Raw genomic sequence first — 9,747 nt, 5'->3', positions numbered from 1 at the left:
CCTCTGGTACATTTTGTGTAACCCTCCTAAGCAACTCAGCTATTTGCTGAAACAATGCATCCTGCCCTGGTCCGCCAGCAGCAGCAGGTGGAGGAGCAGCAGCAGGTGCAAGAGCAGCAGGAGCTGCAGCTGCCTCAGAGGGAGCATGACTCTCTACCTCTTCATCTGCTGCTCTCTGTGACTCAGATGACATCTTTTAGATGACCTAAAGACACAAAGAAGAGATTTACATCAGAACCATATCATAGCTGTAACTCATTTTGGCATGTACATATATGACACATATACACATACATACTATGACCTAGAATCGCCTAAACCTTTGCTCTGACACCACTAATTGTAACACCCCTTACCCTATCAAAGAGTAGACAGAGCAAGGAATGTCACAAACTATGCCACTTTTGATATATCCAGACTAAAACAATTTCTTTTATCTGTAAATACCAAGTTCTTAGGTACTGTATGTAAATTTCATCAAGTGATTAACATAAATGTGAGATTTTTAAACCAAAATTTTCGGCAGAGTTTCCTCTGTTTCATTAGCACTTTAACCTGTAATACATATGAAAATCACACTTATAATTACACTAACAACTGTCATTTGATATCTTACTAGTCCTTGATTTACATAATCTTTACAACTCACTCTATTAAATATGTACATGCCAAAATATAACTGTACTATGACTCAGAGACTCAAAACTACCAGCTATGATAATGGCCTTAATATCTGATGTAGACCTCTGATGAACTCCGCGTATCTACTTTATCTACAACCTGCGTGAGGTAAGAACCAACACGTTGAGCTAATGCTCAGTGGGTGATAACAACAAATAACATAATAAAACAAACAAGCTCGCATAAATAGATAATCAAGTAAACAATTACAAACTCATAGATGCAAACATGTTAACATTCACCAATAAGTTCACAAAAACTATGGCCGCCAACTCTAGATCATGGGTAGGATAGTTCTTCTCATGTGTCTTCAATTGTCTGGAAGCATAGGCAATCACTTTACCTTCTTGCATCAAAACACATCCAAGTCCATTGTGAGAAGCATCACTGTATATCACAAATTCCTTGCCAGAAATAGGTTGTGTAAGTATTGGTGCTTCGGTGAGCATAGTCTTCAATTTGTCAAAGCTTGCCTGACATCTATCATCCCAAACATATTTAACATTCTTATGTAGTAATTTAGTCAATGGAGCTGCTATAAGTGAAAACCCTTTCACAAACCGTCTGTAGTACCCAGCTAGACCCAAGAAACTCCTGACCTCTGCAACATTCTTTGGTGGCTTCCATTCCAGTACAGCTTTAATCTTCTGTGGATCTACCCTGATTCCCTCTGCTGATACAACATGTCCCAAAAATGTTATTTCATTGAGCCAAAAATCACATTTACTGAACTTAGCATAAAGGTGCTTTTCCCTCAGAGTCTGTAATACTATCCTCAAATGTCTGTCATGGTCTTCCCTAGTTTTAGAGTATACCAGAATATCATCAATGAATACTACAACAAATTGGTCTAAATATGGATAGAAGATACGGTTTATCAGATCCATGAATGATGCAGGTGCATTTATTAGCCCGAATGGCATAACCAGAAACTCATAATGTTCATATCGTGTCCTGAATGCAGTCTTAGGCACATCTGCCCCTTTAACTCTCAACTGATGGTAACCCGATCTCAAATCTATCTTAGAGAAAATGCTGGCCCCTTTCAACTGATCAAACAAATCATCTATTCTGGGCAGTGGATATTTATTCTTTATAGTTACCTTATTCAATTGTCTGTAATCAATGCACAATCGAAGAGATCCATCTTTCTTTTTCACAAACAACACTGGTGCACCCCATGGTGAAACACTAGGTCGAATAAAGCCCTTATCAAGTAATTCTTGTAACTGTATTTTTAACTCTTTCAATTCTATAGGAGCCATTCTGTAAGGAGCAATTGAAATAGGTGCAGTACCTGGCACAACTTCTATAGCAAAATCCACTTCCCTTTCTGGAGGTAACCCTGGCAACTCTTCAGGAAATACATCTGGAAAATGACATACTGTGGATAGGTTTGACACACTAGGACCTTCCTTCTGAGTTTCAATCACACTAGCCAGATAGGTTGTACTGCCTTTTCTAATCAACCTCCTAGCTGTAGTGGCAGATATGACATTAGAGAGGTAATCTGACCTCTCACCCACAATTATAACCTCAGAACTCTCTAATGTTTTGAGTGTGACTCGCTTTAACTTACAATCAACTATGACATGATGTCTAGACAACCAATCCATGCCCAGAATCACATCAAACTCTCTAAAAGGTAACTCTATCAGGTCACCTAAAAAGGTATGACCTTGCACACATATAGGACAATCTCTGTAAACTCTATTCACAATCACAAGATGTCCTAAGGGATTGGTCACTGCTATGTCATGCTCTAAAGGTTCTACTTCAATTCCCTTCTCATTATTGATGGGTATGCTGATGTATGAATGTGTGGAACCAGGATCAATTAATGCATAAACATATTTGCCAAAGATAGAAAATTTACCAGCTATAACATCTGGTTTGTCCTGGTCTTCCCTTGCACGAATAGCATATGCCCTGGCAGGTGCTCTAGTGTCTGGTCTATCTACTGTCTCTGATACTCTGTGACTCTGAGCACTGCTAGATTCACCTCTACCTCTACTTTTGTACTCAGTGAAATTTGTTAAGACCAGTGCCAATTGAATCTTAAGAAGTATACCTAAAACTTTGTAGAAGACACTTAAGCTTAAGTTTGTATGAAAATGCATGAATATTATATGTTTTGTGATACTATAAACAGGTGCCAATACTGGACTGATTAAGACCTGATTGAGCAGCTTGTAAAGAAAAATTCATAACTTAAGCTAGCATGATCAGAATTGCATGAACCATACCTTGTTGGAAAGATAAGACATAAATGTACATTTCTTATGTAGAAACTGAAGTTAAATTGTAACTCTAAACTACTTGAAAAGTTGATGCAATATATGGCAGAATGTAGTTTTCTACATTAAAATGCTAAGTCAATAAAGTTTTGCACTATTTGCCATGAGTTTTCCATATTGTAAATCTTGGCATATGATATATGTAACTTGGAAAATGAATTCAAATAGCTTCAAATGGCATGCATTTTACATTGATACATTGAATTAATAGTACTTGGCCCTGGTAAACGTAATAGGAGTCGAGGTTAGTATAAGGGTATGGCATGCCATATAAACATACAGAGTTCGCAGTACTGCTACAGATACATGAGCTATATTTGAGGTTCCATAACTGGTACCTCATAAGCATGGTCACAGAGCCCTGCTATCACAGTTTTGGCCTCTGAGCCTACCGTTCGGCACCCTATGCCTACCCTTATAACTCCTTATCTACCTAGTCGATCCTACTATGTGTTTATAAAGGCTAAGATCTTAATTAAGATTGATACTTAATTTTGTGAACTTATTGGTGAATGTTAACATGTTTGCATCTATGAGTTTGTAATTGTTTACTTGATTATCTATTTATGCGAGCTTGTTTGTTTTATTATGTTATTTGTTGTTATCACCCACTGAGCATTAGCTCAGCGTGTTGGTTCTTACCTCACGCAGGTTGTAGATAAAGTAGATACGCGGAGTTCATCAGAGGTCTACATCAGATATTAAGGCCATTATCATAGCTGGTAGTTTTGAGTCTCTGAGTCATAGTACAGTTATATTTTGGCATGTACATATTTAATAGAGTGAGTTGTAAAGATTATGTAAATCAAGGACTAGTAAGATATCAAATGACAGTTGTTAGTGTAATTATAAGTGTGATTTTCATATGTATTACAGGTTAAAGTGCTAATGAAACAGAGGAAACTCTGCCGAAAATTTTGGTTTAAAAATCTCACATTTATGTTAATCACTTGATGAAATTTACATACAGTACCTAAGAACTTGGTATTTACAGATAAAAGAAATTGTTTTAGTCTGAATATATCAAAAGTGGCATAGTTTGTGACATTCCTTGCTCTGTCTACTCTTTGATAGGGTAAGGGGTGTTACACTTATAACGTCCTTCAATGGTAACAAAATATTCTAAGAGACTTGGTTAGCTCTATAGAGTGAGCCTTTACTGAACTAGATATCTTTCTTATGGTCAACCTTGTCTCCACATCATAAGTGATTAAGCCATAACGTCCGTGTACCTTTGTTGTAAGGGTGTTGCTACGTGGACCAACAGTAGGTCGCCAACATGTAATATATTTTTTGCGGTACTCCCCCTACAAGTCTTCAATTCTTTCAGATTCAAAAGTCTATAGCTAGTTACCTAGATACATGGTGTAACAGCCCGGGCTGTTACACATGGCTCTATCAAATTAGCTTTCTATTCCACGTCGCATTCCATGCTTGGAATGCTTTGCTTCTCGAGGCTCATTAAAACCAGCCATCATATTAGTAATATAATCCTTCCTTTGGGGAGGATGTATTGTTCTCATCTCTTTGCCTTTTCTCTTTTTATAGAAATTGTAACAGCCCGGAATCCGATACCCCTCTGTAACGGCCCGAACCGCTACCGGCGCTAGGATCCAGATCGACTTAAGGCCGCCGGGACCCGTAGCAAGCCTATCCTGAACTCTGTGTACCTGATAAATCCCATACATGATCAAACATAAACATAAAAACTAAAAACTTTCCTTTCACTTACTAAACTTGACCTGCATGCACTATGTCTGAAAACATAGAACCCACTCTCCTAGGGTCAGCATATCACAAGTCAGCCTTGGTTCCACACATTTCTCATCAAAAAACGTAAAACAGGATCATGCATAACAAGGGATAAATCATACACTAGGGCCAATCACAATACTCTATCTATTACATGACATTATATCTCTATACATTACATTACATACTAATCCTTTAATTTACATCATGTCCACTACTCTATTATATAACTAAAACCATAGCTAACTCAAACTCTGCTGACTGTGACTCCCCATAGCTAACTCTGGCCCTGCAAAACTAGGGTTAAGGGAGAGGGATGAGCTAAAAAGCCCAATGAGTAGAAACAATGAAAACAGTTCATTAATTACATGCTTTCATGAAATGCGTCACAGTACAAACATTTCACATCACGGATTGGACATGACCCCAAAACTCCCTCTGTCGGTGTCCCAGCCCCTAAAGGAGCTCACACAAGACTAGTCCCGATCCACAGAGAGCTCACACAGGCTATACTACATAACACGGTGTCCGACCCTAAAAGGGCTCACATAGGACTTACCCCACAAAATTGCCCGGCTCTCAAAGGACTCACACAAGACTATCAAACAAGACAGATCTATGGGCTATTGAAGTCGCCTTGGTCTAATCCCCACCAACAGTAAATAATGCAATGCATCATATTCGTGATTCTAATGCAATCACCCTAGTACATCTCATGATATCCATGATGCATGAAATATGCTAAAAGCATTTGATTTCTCAATTAAAAAGATTAAGTTTAGTTCCACTCACCTCTGGCAGATGCTGGACTGACTCTGCAACAGCTAACACTGATGGCCTCCTCGGTCCCTCGGGTCCGATCCTACATAGGTGGACTCGAATGAGGTGCCAAACACACTCTAAACAACTCATAACCAACTCATAAACAACTCCCCAAAAACCCCCTAAAACATCCTCAAACATGCATGGAAAACAAGCAAAGAAAAACTGGACAGGGCATCTTCGGCGGCCGAATCCCCTCTCCAAAGATGAAACTCGGGTACTTTCGGCGGCACTTTCGGCAGCCGAAAGTCCCTCTCCAGAGACGAAAGTCAGGTACTTTCGGCAGCCGAACCTTCCTTCGGCGGCTGAAAGTCAGGTACTTTTGGCAGTCGAACCTTCCTTCGGCGGCCGAAAGTCTGCTTTCAAGCCAAAACTCAACTTTCGGGGGCAAGGTTAGGCGGCTATCACAGCCTTCCTAAGGGGTTCGGCGGCCGAATCCTTGCTTCGGCGCCCGAACCTGAGTTCATCCAGAACTCAGCTTCATGCACCAACAAGCCACCCAAACCTTCCAACACCCAAAACATGCAAACCACAAAACCACAACCTGCATATACTCAAGTATAGGCACAAAGGGGTCCAAAACTAACTTACAACCCCAACAAACAACACATCTAAACACATAAGCATGCTTTGACCACAAATTAGCCAAAAACCCACTTTACCCTAAACATGCATCTCTACCCATAAACCTCCATAAAACTCACTTAAAACTTCATAAAAACGAAGGATCTACACTTACCTCTTGAAGAACAAGAGTTGGTGTGACCCCAAACGTGAAGATATGGAGATCCAAGCTCCACAAGTCTCCAAACTTTAAAATCGTGCTCAAAGCTCACAACTCTTCAAAACAAGGAGAAAACTCATGAAAACCTTAAAAGATTTGAAGAGAAACCATGAAAACACCCCAAGGAGAGCATGAACCTACCCTTGCACAAAAAGAGAGTGAAATACACTCCATTTCCGGTCAACGGGGCTTTTATAGGTGGCCAACCGCCTTTCCTTCGGCGGCCTAAGCTGCATGCAAACTCATGCAACGTTCGGCTGCCAAACTTCACCTTCGCGGGGCTAAACCCTGCAATGTTCGGCGGCCGAACTTATCCTTCGGCGGCCAAACCTGCAATTTCTCCCCTTGGTCTTTTCCCTTTCAAAACCCAATTCCTTTGCATTCAAAACCATAAAACACTTAAAAATATTTTGAAAACCTCTTTTTAAACCCTTCTAGAAGGCTCCGACATCCTCAAATCCAGATTCTAACGGAACTTCCGCCGGAAAGTCAGAATTTTGATGCCGGCGTCTCGCCGGGTATTACAGAAATATATTTATATTTGTTCATTTTTTCGAGCTTTTGGATTTTTGCTAATTGGCGGTTCCCCATTTTATGGTATTTACTTGGCAAAAAATAAAGTTTAATAATAGTGTGGTAATAGCACTCGAATACTCGCCTAACGGTGCTGCTCGTAAGGGAAGAACCATCCAGGCACATCAGCACCACCTCCAAAGCAGGCACGACGTGTGAAAGAGATCATTGTGTTGCCTCCTCCTCCATCTACAGCTGTCACTCTTGCAGTTTCTGCTGGACTATTGAACTCCTAACTGCTAACAAGAGTTGATACTCGGAATAAGACTATAAGAATTACATACCCGAGCTTTGTCATCTAATAAAGACATTTTAACTCCACCAAAATGGGACTTAACATCTGATTTCTTGCCTAATAGTTTCCCACCTTGTGGCCTTAGGCAAAAAAATTACCTTAGTCATTGTCTTTTTGGACTAACACTCGAAGATTCGCTTAGCGATTGCCTACTTTCTGGTATTTTTTTGGGAAAAATTGCTTTAATCATCGTCTTTTGAGACTAATATCTAAAGACTCACCTAGCAGTTACCGCCTTGTGGTGCCTTTTAGCAGAAACTTGCTTTTAATTATTGTCTTTGAGAACTAACATCCGAAGACTCACCTAGCAGTTATCCGCCTAGTGGCTTGCCTGGCAGTTACCCACCTTGTGGTGCTTGTTGACAAAAACTTGCCTTTAATTATTGTCTTTTGGGACTAACCTTCGAAAATTTGCCCTGTCAATTACCCGCCTTATGGCTCGCCTGACAATTACCTGCCTTGTGGAGCTTTTTTGACAGAAGCTTGCTTTTAATTATTGACTTTTGAAACTAACACCCGAAGATTCGCCTGACAGTTACCTGTCTTGTGGCTCTTTTTTGGCATAAACTTGCCTTTAATTACTGTTTTTTGGAACTAACACTCTAAGTTTCGTCTAACAGTTACCCATCTTGTAGCTCACTTGACGGTTACCCACTTTGTGGTACTTGTTAGCAGAAACCTGTTTTTAATTATTATTTCTTAGGACTAATAGCCGAAGAATCACCTGTCAGTTACCCACCTTGTGGCACTTGTACATTGACCCAATGCTTTCGTCAATTCATCGTGTTTGATAATTCCCCGAAGAATCACCTGGCAGTTACCCACCTTGTGGCACTTGTACATTGACCCAATGCTTTCGTCAATTCATCGTGTTTGATAATTCAATCACCAAAAGAATTGAAAAATACATCACAACTTTATTGATAACATTTTTATGAATTATAAATATTCAAAGAATGGAAAATAACATGACCATCTAACTTGGCCAATTTATAAGCATCAGTATGAATAACTTTGGAGACCTTATATGGTCCCTTCTAATTCTCGTGCAACTTACCAGACCCGACGTCCCCACCTGTTACATTAGGTAACTTAAGGACTAGATCCCCTACATTAAAGACTTGGGGTTTGACTCAGGAATCAAATAGTTATGACATCTTATTTTTTTAGACGCCCATCCTAATAAGTACTTGTTCCTTTATTGCCACTTGGTTCCCTTGTAATTACGTGAATAACCCCTACAGTTTCATTTTTATCAGAATTAATCGGTACTCTTCTCTCAGGTTTTGACCTCCTTTCTTTCTTATCTTTTTATGGTGAACTTTCAGAGTGTGCCATCTCTTATCAACCTTTTAATTTCATCTTTTAACTATCGATATACTTCAGTTGTGTGTCCGTGATTCTCATGTAATCAGTAATATTTGGTCCTGTCGCGCCTGCTTGCTTTATTTGGATAGGGCGTTGGAAGACCATCTAACCTCTTTATCATTTTTCTTGATCCACAGCAGGATATGTGTACGTAAGTTATTCAAGGGTGTATAATTTCTATGCTTATCTCGATCGTCTTTCACTCGTGATACGGGATAGTTCTTTCGATCTCTTTCATAGCCTTGCCTATTTGGTTTTTGAATTTTACTTTAGCTTATCTTTTTATCCTCTCTTAGTGCCTGGACTTCATGGTCCAGCCGTATATAATTTTGAGCTTTATCTATCAGTTGTTGATAAGTGGCTGCTGGATTTTTGATCAAAGAGTCCATAAATTTTATAGTCTGTGTTCCTTTTTTCAAAGCCTCGCATGCTATTTCATGATTTAGCTCTTCTATTTGTATTGCTTCAGCATTGAAATGTGAGATTAAACTCCTTAAAGGCTCACTCTTACCTTGCCAAATTTTTCATAAGTCTGAGGAGAGCTTTTTTAGAGGGATACAGGTCATAAATTTAGACTTAAAAAGCATAGTAAGTTGAGTGAAGTTATTAATAGAACTTGGACTCAAATGTTGGTACTACTTCTAGGCCAAACTTGTGAGAGTGGATGGAAAGACTCGGTACAATACAAAGTTGTTGACATCCTAGAACTGCATTTTAGTTCGGAAGATAACTAGATGGCTCCTACAGTATGATGTCCCATTATATTTATCCAAACTAGGCAGCTTGAATTTTGTAGGAAAGGTCTCTGCAAGGATTTCCTCTGACAGGGGCGAAGCATCGTTCAGGCCATAGTCTTCCTCTTGCTCCTTCTGGTACCTTTATATAATATGGACCAGCTTCCACTTGACGTCTTTTGAGGCCTTGTCCGATGACTCTTCATCCTCCAGCTTGGCCTTCCCTCTAGACTATGTCTGGATCGCTTTCGTCTGAATACTCAGGGTCTCGAAGGACGCTTCCTCCCTTATTTTGGAAGCCATAAATGAGGCTTCCTCCTGGACTTTGTATTGCTCGAGAGTTGTTTACAACTTCTTGATATATTGGAGTATCTGCTCATTATTCAGATTATTGAGGTCTGCCTCATTGATAAAAGAATGAGTGTTCTATCCACTACCAGG

This window comes from Manihot esculenta, chromosome 7 (genome assembly GCF_001659605.2).
Source record: "Manihot esculenta cultivar AM560-2 chromosome 7, M.esculenta_v8, whole genome shotgun sequence".
Classification (NCBI taxonomy): Eukaryota; Viridiplantae; Streptophyta; class Magnoliopsida; order Malpighiales; family Euphorbiaceae; genus Manihot; species Manihot esculenta.
Note: the sequence above shows the minus strand (reverse complement) of the source record.